Source organism: Alligator mississippiensis, chromosome 11 (assembly GCF_030867095.1).
Source record: "Alligator mississippiensis isolate rAllMis1 chromosome 11, rAllMis1, whole genome shotgun sequence".
Classification (NCBI taxonomy): Eukaryota; Metazoa; Chordata; order Crocodylia; family Alligatoridae; genus Alligator; species Alligator mississippiensis.
In genome coordinates, this window is record NC_081834.1 from 62277858 (window position 1) to 62291158 (window position 13301).

At 56.0% G+C, this 13301-nt stretch overlaps 1 non-coding gene across 1 annotated transcript; it reads right to left on the minus strand.

The window, feature by feature from the left end:
- Positions 1–10100: 10100 nt before the first annotated feature.
- TRNAR-UCU (transfer RNA arginine (anticodon UCU)) lies at positions 10101–10173 on the minus strand. The gene has a single exon. It is a non-coding gene; the product is annotated as a tRNA-Arg (tRNA).
- Positions 10174–13301: the final 3128 nt, after the last annotated feature.

The following is a 13301-nucleotide window of genomic DNA, read 5'->3' on the forward strand; positions in this document are numbered from 1 at the left end:
AGCCAGATATATAGAATATATCTAACGTGTGTGTGCATGATGCTGCATCAATAAAGTTGCACTGTGTATTTGGTCTGTAATTAGCAGGTAATTCGTATACCTTGCAAGGCTGTAATTTGGGATAAGTAGGTGCTCTCCATCTCTTGACACCTTCAAATCAGGACAGGATGTCCTTCTGGTAAACGTGCTTTAGTGAAACACAGGCGACTGAATTCAAGGAAGGAGTGTCTGCTCGGGACAGCAGCCAAGGGAAGATGCCCCAAGTGGCGCTGCCCCGCACTTTGGCTGCCCGGGGCACACGCAGAAAAAACGCGTGAATTTCTGCCGCTGACTTTTGGCAGCGGGTGTGAGCTCGTGTCCTGGTGCGAGGACAGGGCAGACAGAGGTTTTTGGGGTGAATGTAATCTCTTTTATTGCACAGAAGAAATATGTGGGAAAATTCTTCTGTGCAGACTTTCAGGCACAAACTGCCTTGGTGAGGCTGAGGCCGCGTGTGCGGATGGTCTGTGCTGCTCCTGGGTGGAGCGGTGAGCCAACACAGGCACACACGAACGCGCACACGCGCTCTCGCTCTCTGGGGATCGCTGGTGCTGCTCTGGAAGTCCATGCTTCAAGGATGCGAAACCCCTAATTCCTCCTCGTGTCTATGGAAGAGGTACGGGTTTCACAGTCCCGAAGCGCAGACCCCAGAGCAGCGCCAGAGATCCCGCGAGTGGGCAGCACTGGCGCACACACGGGCAGGGGTGAGGCAGGGCTCGTCTCCGTCTAACTCCAGCATGTGTCTACCAGAGGGAGCGAAGCGCTGTCCCAGTCCCGGCGCTGCCCAGGGCCCCTCCCATGACCCCAAACCACAGCCCGCACAAGCCCCAGGGCTGCCCCACTCCGCGCCGCACACGCAGGCTGCATGCGCTGCCCCCCAAGACCCACCTCATCCCCATGCCCAGGCTCGGGGCGGGGTGGGGGGCAGCTTCAGTCTCCTCCCTTGGGCCTGGGCAGCAATCCCCAGAGGTCGTGGGGGCCGCTGTGTCTATCTATGGACATGCGCTCCTCACATGTGCTGCTCACTGTGTCCCAGCTGCTCATCCATTTTCTCCATTTCACCTTCCTGGCAAACCCATCTGCTTAGCCAGCATTGTGGGCACCCCCGTGCATTGATAGCTACTCACTGGTCATCAGGGATCTTGGCTTTCTGATTTTAAAAAATCCCCAATTTTTTAATTAAAAAAGTAAACAGTAATCCACTTCTTTCCATGATTTTTTAAAAATGAAACACTACTCTATATCTGTATGCATATCTGCATCTTAGTGCTGTTTCGTTTTAATCATGGAGAAATGTGGATGTAGGGTGGTAAGAAGTCCTGTGCTCTCTTTCTCCATCTCGTGGCCTGAGACAGCCTCAGCCCAGCCCCCTCCACGTATTTACTCCAGTTGCGTGATTTAAGTCCACCTGGGCCACGTGGCCTGACTCGGAGAAATACCTGCGGGAGGGCGGCCTGGCTCTTCCTTTGTCCTGGGAGAGGCACGCTGGGGAGAGGACAGGCAGTCATCGTGGATCTCACTCGCACCGAAGGATGCTCCTGCCGAGCTCTTCTACCCTCGGGATGTAGAAGGGAGCACCTCCCCTGACATTCAGCCAGTGTATTAGGGATATGGATTTTAGTCGCGTATTCAAAGGGTCCTCAAACCTGGCACGAAGCTCTCGGTTGAGACCTGTGTGAAAACGGGGCTGAGCAAGCCGCAGACACACTCCCAGAAGGCAATAGGAGAGGGTGGTGAAGAGATGGCAAAGATCACGCAGCAGAGGGTCCACTGGCACAGACTGTTTAAGGACACCACCCGCACAGCCTCTCGCCTGGGGAAGAAAGCAGGGACTGTGAGGAAGAAGTTGAGGACAGTGAAGAGGAAAGCGGCTTGGGCGATGAAGACAGTGCCAGTGATGATGGACACAATGACAGCGCCATCAAGTAACAAATCAAGGCTAGAGACTAAGGAAAGGAAGAGAGGAACAGAGGAAGCGAAATGGTGATGGGCGGTGGGTGTGCAAGAGCACGATTTCTAACTGCTGTGTGGGTGCGAGATGCTGATCTGCCCCTAGAGCAGCCCATCTAAAGGAGATGCTTTGTAGTGCCCGTTGTGCTCAGCCCCTTCAGCACCAACTCTTTGAGCCCTGGAAACTCCCCCATTGCCCTTAATCTTTGGTAACTCCCCCATTGCCCTACTCCCCCAGCAAGAACAAGGAGCCTCCCCTACTGCCCCGTCCTGCTTGTGCTTCCTCCATGTCACCCATTTCCCTAAGTACCACAGGGCTTTGGTCACCATCGCCCGGCAAACCAGGTTTAAAGCCCTCCTCACTAGGTTACCCAGCTTATCTGCCAACATGACCTTCCCTCCTGCGCCCGGTGGATCCCAAGTCTCCCTACCAATGCATCTTCTGGAACAACATCCCATAGCTGAAAAAGCCAAAGCCCTGCTGGTGACACCACCTGCGAAGCCATGCACTGCTCTGCAAGATGCGTCCACTCCCTCTAAGGCCCTTCCCCACTGAGCTCCTTACCCTTCAGCCTTGCACCCAGAGCCCGGGAGTCACTTGTGATCCTCTCAGGGTCTCCCTGGCAGCATCACTGGTGCCCGCAGGGATGAGCAGCGCCAGGGGTGGTAGGGGCAGCTTGGAGTCGTGGATGAGTACCATGCAGTCAGAGCCCAGAGACAAAAGCAGAGCAGGAAGGAAGTGAACGGGCAATAAGGAGCAACCACTTTCACCTTGGCCAAGAGAAGGAGGCTGAGGCCTGAGGCTAAAAAGAAAGGCCTACAAAGGATGGAGGATGGGAGTCACCTCCAAGGAGGATTATTCTGCATTGGTCCGGTCCTGTAGGGAGCAGACCAGGAAAGCCAAGGCTGCAACTGAACTCCAGCTAGCTTTGAGCATCAAGGACAATAAAAAGTCCTTTTTCAGATATGTGGGGAGCCAGAGAAAAAGCAGGGGCAACGTTGGACCCCTGCTGAACCAGATGGGGCAACTGACAACTGACGCCCAGGAAAAAGCCAACCTATTAAATAGGTACTTTGCGTCGGTCTTTCATCAGCCCCATGGGACGCCCGTGCCTGCTACAGGGCCGGGAAGTCCGGGTGAGGGTGATCCCCTGCCCTCCATTAATGCTGACTTTGTGAAGGAACATCTTGAGAAGCTGGATACCTTCAAGTCAGCCGGCCCTGACAATCTTCACCCCAGGGTACTCAAGGAGCTGGCGAGCATCATAGCCCAGCCTCTAGCGCGGATCTTTGAAAACTCTTGGCGCTCTAGTGTAGTGCCCGAAGACTGGAAGAAGGCCAACGTGGTGCCTATCTTCAAGAAAGGGAGGAAAGTGGATCCGGCTAACTATAGGCCCATCAGCCTGACTTCTATCCCGGGGAAGATCTTAGAAAAGTTTATTAAGGAGGCCATCCTTAATGGACTGGCCGATGCCAACATCTTAAGGGATAGCCAGCACGGGTTTGTTGCGGGTAGGTCTTGCTTGACCAATCTCATTTCCTTCTACGACCAGGTGACCTATCACCTGGACAAGGGAGATGAGATTGATGTCATATATCTTGACTTCAAAAAAGCCTTCGATCTGGTGTCCCATGATCATCTCTTGGAGAAACTGGCCAATTGTCGCCTTGGGTCCTCCACGATCCACTGGCTGGAAAATTGGCTCCGGGGTCGGACCCAGAGGGTAGTAATTGATGGAAGTCACTCATCGTGGTGTCCTGTGACCAGTGGGGTCCCCCAGGGCTCTGTCCTTGGACCCATACTGTTCAACATCTTCATTAACAATGTGGACACTGGAGTCAGAAGCGGACTGGCCAAGTTCGCCGATGACACCAAACTTTGGGGCAAAGCATCCACACCAGAAGACAGGCGGGTGATCCAGGCTGACCTGGACAGGCTCAGCAAGTGGGCGGATGAGAATCTGATGGTGTTCAACGCCGATAAATGCAAGGTTCTCCACCTTGGGAAAAAAAACCCGCAGCATCTTTATAGGCTCGGCAGTGCTATGTTGGTTAGCACTATGGAAGAAAGAGACTTGGGGGTCATCATTGACCACAAGATGAACATGAGCCTGCAATGCGATGCTGCGGCTAGTAAAGCGACCAAAATGCTGGCTTGCATCCATAGATGCTTCTCAAGCAAATCCCGGGACGTCATTCTCCACCTGTACTCGGCCTTAGTGAGGCCGCAGCTGGAGTACTGCGTCCAGTTTTGGGCTCCACAATTCAAAAAGGATGTGGAGAAGCTTGAGAGAGTCCAGAGAAGAGCCACGCGCATGATCAGGGGTCAGGGAAGCAGACCCTACTATGACAGGCTGAGAGCCCTGGGGCTCTTTAGCCTGGAAAAGCGCAGGCTCAGGGGTGATCTGATGGCCACCTACAAGTTTATCAGGGGTGACCACCAGTATCTGGGGGAACGTTTGTTCACCAGAGCGCCCCAAGGGATGACGAGGACAAATGGTCACAAACTACTACAAGATCGTTTCAGGCTGGACATAAGGAAAAATTTCTTTACTGTCCGAGCCCCCAAGGTCTGGAACAGCCTGCCACCGGAGGTTGTTCAAGCGCCTACATTGAACACCTTCAAGATGAAACTGGATGCTTATCTTGCTGGGATCCTATGACCCCAGCTGACGTCCTGCCCTTTGGGCGGGGGGCTGGACTCGATGATCTTCCGAGGTCCCTTCCAGCCCTAATGTCTATGAATCTATGAATCTATGAATCTATGAGTCCTAGCTCTGCCTCTTAAGGCTGCAGAGCCTGGGGCAGGTGGCCCTACCCATGGCTCAGCCTGCTGCGCAGGAGACCCCGTGCAGTCTGGCGACAGCAACTGGCTTGGACAGCCCCAAACCCCACTGCTGGGCCCGGCTGCCTGATCCCTTATGCCAAGACAGCGCCTGAATCCAACCCTGGGGGCAAGGGGGCGCAAGTCTATCCAGCGGCCTTGTCGAATGGATGAGGAGACCCATCTGTTTCCAAAATACGGTACCAAGAGGGAGTCCTACGAACCCTGAGCAGAAAGACAGCTCCATGCTTTCCTGCTCTCTGTCACCAGCCAAAGCCCCAACCCCAACCCCAATCGCAGCATGAGCTTCTGCAGCAACCTCAGGCAGGAGACCCTGGGCAAGCTGCTGCCAGACAGTAGCTGGGAAAGCCCCCCAAGTACCCTGCGGAGGCCGACACTGCTGCTTTCCAAAATGTAAGCCTACGCGAGGGGGCCCAGGATTCATCCCACTTCCACTCAGCAGGGACTGGGCAAACTGCTCGTGTCCTGGGAACAGCCCTCGGACAACTCCCATTGCCAAGGGAAAAGAGCTTCAAACCTTCCTGTTCTCTGCCCAGCCTGAGCTCAGCTGTCTCCAGGAGCCCCCGGGCCGTGACCACAATATCTGCATCCCCAAACCTGGGGAAAGCCCAAAAGCCCACCACTGAGCTCGACTGGGAGATCCCTCCCTGGCAACACGCACCGGGAGGAAGAGGAGCCCTCCACAGCCAAGCCTGACCCCACCGCTTTCAACCTACCAGACCCAACCCCATGTGGGGCCCAAGCTTCAGCCTCGTATGATTAGGATGGAGGAGGCTACCTACAGACGTCCTAAATAGCCCTCCAGGCATCCCACCAAGGCAGCTCTGAACTATCCCATTCCCTAACCCTAGCTCAGGCTACTCCAGCAGCCCCGTGCAGCACACTGCCAACTACCTGACTGAAGGGACCTGCTTGCAAAGGCCTCAAACCCCGGGGCAGAGCCCCACCAGGAGGTCCGGAGATCCCCAAAGTGCCCTGGAGCAAGAGGATCCCTCCAATACCCAAGCCTCAGCCCGCTGCGAGGAGCGCTCCCAAACCCAGCCAAGGTGGGGGCCCAGGGACCCTCCCACATGAATTACCTGAGCCAAACCTACCTACCTGTGTCCAAAATACGACTCCAGGCAGCTGACCCATCCCCAGCACAAACACAGCTCAACGCTTCCCACTGTCTACCCCTGCCCATCGCTCCTGCTGCTCCAACAGTTCCCGGCACACGTGTGTGAGAAGCGTGAGCAGAGGAAGAGCTCGGCACTGCGGCATGGGGGGTGTAGCCCAGGAGTTAGTTGCCCAAAGCACAGGAGTAGTCCAGATCGGCTCCCCAAGGCTCTGGTTTCGGAGGGGCCGGGGTGGGACTGGGGTTGGAAGCCGTAGGCAAGTCAGGACAACCTGGGCTCAGACTGTGACCCAGACACAACGGCAGCCAAGGGCGAACCGGGAGCAGAAATGCAAACCCAGAGGCAAAGGGCAAACCAGCCTGAGGAGCAGGGAACGCCCCGGGTCTGCCTGGAGTCAGGGCCAGGAGGCAAAACCCGAGCAGGAGGGACATGAAGGAGCCATGAGGAGCACGAACTCGCCTTGGCCTGGACGAGGAGACCGAGGCCTGGCTCTGGCTTTTACGGGCTGCAGAGGAGAGGCCGGGGCTGCTGCCTGTGGCTCCAGGGGACGGTGCCCACACTGCCTCCCTGAGCCCAGCTGGCACCGCGGCCCTGCTGTGGACTGGCTGCAGGCGCCCCTTGTTCTGGGGATGCCGTGACCCCGTCTCTTCATGGCGAATGGCTGGGCCCAGGGTTTTGGCTTAGCCCCATGTCATGAAGTGTCTTCGACAGCCCCAAAACAACATCATTGACCCCAGCGGGGGGATTTCTACCTGCCAAAATATCCCAGCAGAAAGAAAAGTCTTTCTGCACTGCCAATGACAAGGAGAAAGGCTCCTCTAACCCTTTCCCTTTCTCTGCCCCTCACACCCACACCCCAGGCTGGAGACCTCGCCCCTGGGAGGGCATCAACCGTAACCCATGCCAGGCACCGGGCCCTGGCTCTTTCATGACAGGGGGTGCTGTAGACCTAGCCTCCAGCATGCCCCACCCCACAAGCCCCTGCATCTCAGCACTTGGTGAGGGGCCCTTTCATAATCAACTCCCGATACAGCCTTCTTGAATCGTGTGGCCCAAACCAGGACATAGTTCCCCAGGGGAGGCCTCAGCAATGCTGAACAGAGCAGGAGAATCACTCCCCATGATTTGCAGGTGACATTCCTGTTAATGCAACCCAGGAGGCTGCTGGCTCTTTTTGCAACAAGAGCACAGAGCTGGCTGACGCTCCGCTCAGGGTCCACTGTAACCCTTAGGTCCTCTGCAGCACTGCCGCCCAGCCAGTCACTCCCCAGTCTGTATTTGTGCATGTGGTTCCTCCCTCCCAAGCGCAGGGCTTGCACTTGATTTTGCTGAACGTCACTGCAGAAGAGGTTCTGTCTCCGGGGCATGCAGCATTCATGAGTGGTGCCTACTGCTCTCATGCCCAGGCCCATATTCCCTCCCTTAAAGGATAATCATTTCTTTGCTAATACTTGGGATTTCTTGGTTTCCTTTCCTGGAGCAGGGCTCTGGGGGCCACACTAGTGAGGGAATGGCAGGATCAAAAGCTCACATGTGACAGAACCAGAACACATTGTCATGCTTGGCCCTGTTGTGCCCCCCGTCCTACACCAGGCAAGAACAGCCCCTCACCCAGCTCTCATCCAGCCCCGAGAAGCAGCAGTTCTTGTGTTCTTGTGGAGGAGACGTCCGAGGAGGAGCAGACATTAGGTTTGGATGCTCTTTAATTAGGAAAACTGCAATCAAGCCTGCACAGCTGCGTCCACACAAGAACTGATGAAGGTGCCAGGCCAGAACAGTGCATGGGACAAGGGGGCGTTGAGGCGGCAGCCTGTACCCACCACAGAGCAGGCGCAGGCAGGCTCCTGGGGGCCAGGACTGGAGCACAGACCTGCAAGCAATGAGGGCCCCTTCCAGGGGCATCGGGAACAGCTGCTGCTCCCTCTGCACCTGGAGGCTGCAGCCAAAGCCGTGGGGCAGACCAGCTCCTCGGTCTGTGGGCTGAGTGTGCGAGTCTGTCAGTCCAGTGGTGTGACCAGTGGGAGGCAAGTGCGAGCGAGCTCCAGGTGCAGGTTTAGAGGAGGCACCACAGTGGCAGCTCCTGGGGAGCCCACACTGCCACAGCAGCAGCCACGGCAAAAGGACACCGAGTGGTGGCGGCAGCAGGAGCAAGGGCCTTTGAATCTCTAGAGAAGGCAAGTAATGCACACACGTGCATGCATGCATGTGCTCTCTCACACACACACGCACACACACACACATGCAGACTCTCTCTGGCATCTCTGCCCAGGGTAGAAAAGTTTTCAGTTTTGCCTCAGTGACACTCCAACGCCGTGAGGGGTTTGGGGAAAGGTCAGGATGGGATGGCACTCCCTCTACCCATCCCCCTCTCTTCTCCTCTCCATCACTCACATTGATGCTTCCTCCTGGTGACCACATGCAGAACGATGATCCCAGGGACCAGGACTGCCAGCACCCGCAGCAGGACAAGCCCCTTGGTGCGGCAGTAGGACAGCGATGGGGCACCTGGATAGCTCAATACACGTGTAGGAGTTAGGTCAGCTTGGAAACAAAAACCATGGAGGCAGCTGGAGCTCAGGCTCCAAAGCACTTGGCTCAGGCCGGGCCAGGGGCAGCATGGGGACTCCCAGGTGCTCAGTCACCAAATCCCTGCGTAAGCTGCTGCTGTGTTCGGGGTCTGTAGGGCACACCCAGTGCGCGTGCGGCTGACACGAGCAGCACTGAGGTCAGGACGGAGCACAGCACCCAGCACCCGCTAGGCAGCCACAAGTGCAGGACGCGTGGGAACAGCAGGCTGGCAAGCAAAGAGTGTCCTTCTGCGGCCCAGCGATGTGGGCGCTCTGGGGGCTCCCTGCTAAGAGCAGCATTTCCACACTGTGTAATGGAAACAGTCCTGGCCTGACAGCCCGCGTGAGCCAGAAAGAGGCCCTGGCAGGCCTTCAGCATGACGACACTGGGCTGAAATCTCTACAGGTGCAGAGGGATGGCCACGGAGGTGGTGGAGGCGGTCAATGCTGGTCATGAGGAGGATGGAGAGAGAACTGGAGGGCAGCAAGCAGCAAAGGGGAGATTAAGATTATTTTGAAAAACACATTAATTTTGTCACAATCTTTTCATGATTCATTTTTGCTTGCTTGCTTGAACCCTGGCTGCCTGGCACCTTGAATGGTGCATATCCTGGTGCAGGGCAGGGCCACTCAGCTCGGCTGTGTCTGATGCAGCTCCCAAACTCAGACGCTCCAAACAAGCTAAGGGTGCAGCAGAGGATTGTAGCCAGGACAAGCAGGGTCTGTAATGCCTCCTGACAAGTGCCCTGCCAAACACACCCACCTGAGGCTTGTACAAAAAGCATGTGGCCAAGTTGGAGAGAGTAAACGGCTGTGGGACTGGGGGGCAGGATTTGTAAGGAGAGGCTAAGGGAACTGGGTGTATTGAGTTTGGAAAAGAGAAGACTGAGAAGGGATTTGATAGCAGCCTTTACCTACCTGGTACGGTTAAGGGCTTGCAGACCAAGCCCTACGAGAAGAGACTAGGGCACCTAGACCTTTTCAGCCTCCGCAAGAGAAGGTTGAGAGGCGACCTTGTGGCTGCCTATAAGTTCATCACGGGGGCACAGAAGGGAATTGGTGAGGCTTTACTCACCAAGGCGCCCCCGGGGGTTACAAGAAATAATGGCCACAAGCTAGCAGAGAGCAGATTTAGACTGGACATTAGGAAGAACTTCTTCACAGTTCGAGTGGCCAAGGTCTGGAACGGGCTCCCAAGGGAGGTGGTGCTCTCCCCTACCCTGGGGGTCTTCAAGAGGAGGATGGATAAGCATCTAGCTGGGGTCATCTAGACCCAGCACTCTTTCCTGCCTATGCAGGGGGTCGGACTCGATGATCTTTTGAGGTGTCTTCCAACCCTAACATCTATGAATCTATACCTGCAGGGTGGTTTCAAGGAGCACAAAGCTGGACTGTTCTCAGTGGCCACAGATGAAAGAAGGCACACTAGGCTCAAAAGTCCAGCAAGGGAGGGTGAAGTTGGATGTTAGTAAAACCTCCCTCCTTATGAGGGTGGTAAAGCACTGGAACTGGTTACTTAGAAGAAGCCTGTGAGCATGTCTTCAATGCCTTCTCACCTGCACCTTGGTTAAAGATTAACAAGACCACCCCAGGAGGGACTTGAACCCACAATCCCTGGCTTAGAAGGCCAGTGCCTTATCCATTGGGCCACTGGGGTTTCTTGGTGCCCTTTTTCCCCAAGGATGGGCTTCCCTGCCTGCGCCCGTGTGTTCTCAAAACAATGGTGGACAATGAATGCTTTTCTTCTGGCACTGCATAAGGACTGCCATTTACTGGGTGAGACCACAGATCCCGCATCCAGCCTCCCGTGGCACACGGTGCTAGACAGCGGATGCTGAAAGGCAGAGCAAACGGGGTCAGACCAGGGTATTTTGCACGGTTCCTCTTCCACTTGCAGCCTCCAGTGTTTAGGGTCTAGGACGCTGTGATTCAGAGGCTGTCTGCTCTAGAAGCAGCTCCTGGGTGGCACCATGCTGTGCTGGACAGCAACGCGCTTCTCTTCACCCCCAGAAGCCAGGTTCCTCTCCTGCTCGCTGGCCACCTGCTCCTGCTCGCCCACCTCTGCTGCTCACATGCCTCCCTCTCCTGCTCTCCTGCTCCTGCCACCGGGTGCCAAGCCGGCAGGTTGGCCAGCCACTCCTCCATGACGGTGCCCAGCTGCCCAGCAGGAGGGTGCTGTCCTACGCCTGGTGCTGGTGGAGACGGTGCATTCAGAGGGTCTGGTCATCGGGGCACCATTCCTCAAGCTGCATCCCCGGTGGCAGCTGGTGCCTCTCCCCCACGCACAGCTGCTGGACCTGCAGAGCAAGCACACTGTGGACACTTGTACATGTGTCACTATGGCAGTGTTGTTCTTGCACCATGATGTAGTACTTCCTTCTGCAAGTGTTACATCATGGCGCAGTAACAGCCCATAGTATGCCGTTATGTGTGGCACACTGTTATTTTTAGCAGAGTGCTATACCAGGGGAGCACGTCACTGTGGTGACATGTTGTTGGTTATGTGCAGACACCTGCAGACGCTACATCACTGTAGTGTGTTGCTACGGCAACCTAGCGCCACATGTAGACATGCCCTGTAACAGGGGACTGTAAGGGGTTGCAGTGGAAAGGACTGTGACGTGAAGGACAAGACGATTTGTGGGCAAAGGGGAAAGGGGCCAGAGGGAAGAGCTGCTTCCCGAGGGTCCCGGGCTGAGGAGGGTCAGGCCTCTCCTTGTGGGACTGCTCCAGGGAAAGGAGAGGCCAGGTTCAAAGCTTGGCCAGTTAGAGGAAGGGCATCCCTCATTGCCTGAGAAGGCAGGGAGGAGGAGAAGACAGAGCCTCTTTTTGAGAGACTGCAACCTCTCGGAGGTAACGGGCACTAGACCCAGGGACTGTGCACCACCCAGCCTTAGATCGGGGTCGTGCGTGTATAGGTGCCCAGGGACCATGGGAAGTTAGCCAGGCAGCCCCTGTCATGGGTGGCCACTGCACAAGCCCTCCATCCCCACTCCCTCCACGGGGCAGGTGGCCCGCTTGGCTCTTGTTGCAGGCAGCCTGCCTTCCTGATCCCCTCCCCAGGCCAGGCCAGGGCTGGCCCTTGGTACCACCTGCCAGGCTTGCCCTCGACCAACTCCTTCCCTTCTCCTCTGCACGCCAAGCACTTTGGTCCCATGGAGGCAGGCTCATGCCGCCCGGGGTGACAGGCACTAGGGCTCCCACTCATCTGGGACACCGAGCCGGTGATGCCCCTGTTCTCTCCCCGGTATGTCTCATCAGAAAGCTGGGATGGGGCATTACCCCCGCTGTGCCCCAAGCGTGCCCCTACTGAGACTTCCCAGGTCATGCCACATGGAGCTGTTTGAGCACACAGAGGGGTGCCCAACCCCTATGCCCTCCCGCAATGGTGCCCCGGGCGCACATGAGAACCTGTTGCAGGGCTCTGCACTTCAGTGGTGCCCCGGGCCAAGGACTGAGCATCTCAGGGGCAGGGAAGCTGTCATGTCCACAGGGTTCCTCTGCCAGGGACTTCAGGCAGATGCCCCACGAGGTCCACAGAGCAAGGCCAGGGGCTGGCTCCCGTGCTGGAGCCAGAACGTACCCGCACCACAGGGGCGCAATGCCCAGGGGCCAGGGAGCAAGCAGCAGAGCCTCCTTGCTCCAGCCGGGCCTGTGCAGCACTGCTGCTGCCCAGACAGGCCCACCAAGGAAACCCCCACGAGCTGGAGGCAGGCAGAAGCTGGCCCCAGGGAGCTACAGCCAGGCAGGGGTGGCAGAGAAGCCGTCCTTGCCCCCCGTTTGGAGGGAGTCTCAGCCAGGGTGCTCTCGCGAGCATTAAATCTAGTACCTGCTGGTGACTGTACATGAGCCAGGAGGCTGCTCACACGCGCTGTGATTACAGCCAGCCGCCGCGTCTCATGTAGCAGTGTCCCCGTGCTTCAAAATGGTGGCAGGGGCACTACAACTAAAGCTTGTTTGACATATTAAAGTGTGGGGATGCTGATATATGAGACACTCCAGGTGCTTCAATTTGGGTGGCTTTTGGATCCACTTTAATTAAAGCACCTTCCCCCGCACCCTAGAGCATGTGTAAAAACTCTCTGTATCTTCAGGTATTAGAAAAATGCACATTTCACTAATCGAACGTGCATTAGCCTAGTGCATGGTTTTACGGCCGTGCTTTAATGCACATCAGATGAATGTAATGCTCATTAAAGCATCTCATGTAGAAGTACCAAGAGGGTCCAAAGGAGTTGCCCAGGCACCAGCAAGACTCAGCCTCTCGTACAGTTTCTCTCTCTCTCTCGGCCCATTTCTAGATGACTTTTCTCCTCAGTGGTTTCCTACCCATCCTTGATCTGTGACCCATTAAATGCATTTGGAAAGTCCAAATCAAAAACCCTATTTCAGAAAGGATGCCCCTGGGATCTGGATTGTGGTGCTCGGCGCGGCTCCTGAGATCCAGTTTCCTTTCACTTGGGCCTGGCCCAGACAACCAAAGAGGACCTTTAAAACACGAGATGGTCTCTTGACCAGAAGAACAGCATTCAGAAACATGCATTTCCTATGATGAATAGGGGTTTACATTGCACAGGCCTGCAGTTGCACATAGAAACAGGGAAGAGATGCCCTTGTTTCTGATCTTGCCCCACTGTAAACACTGCACGTATCCTGCAGGAGAACCCATTTCTTGTTCATTAGAGACAGGTTTAGATGCTGGAGCAAGAAGGAGGGTCTACCAAAGTCCCATAAGGCAGGAAGAAGGAGCCAGGAAGCTATGTATTGACAACAGGACTCATCCTG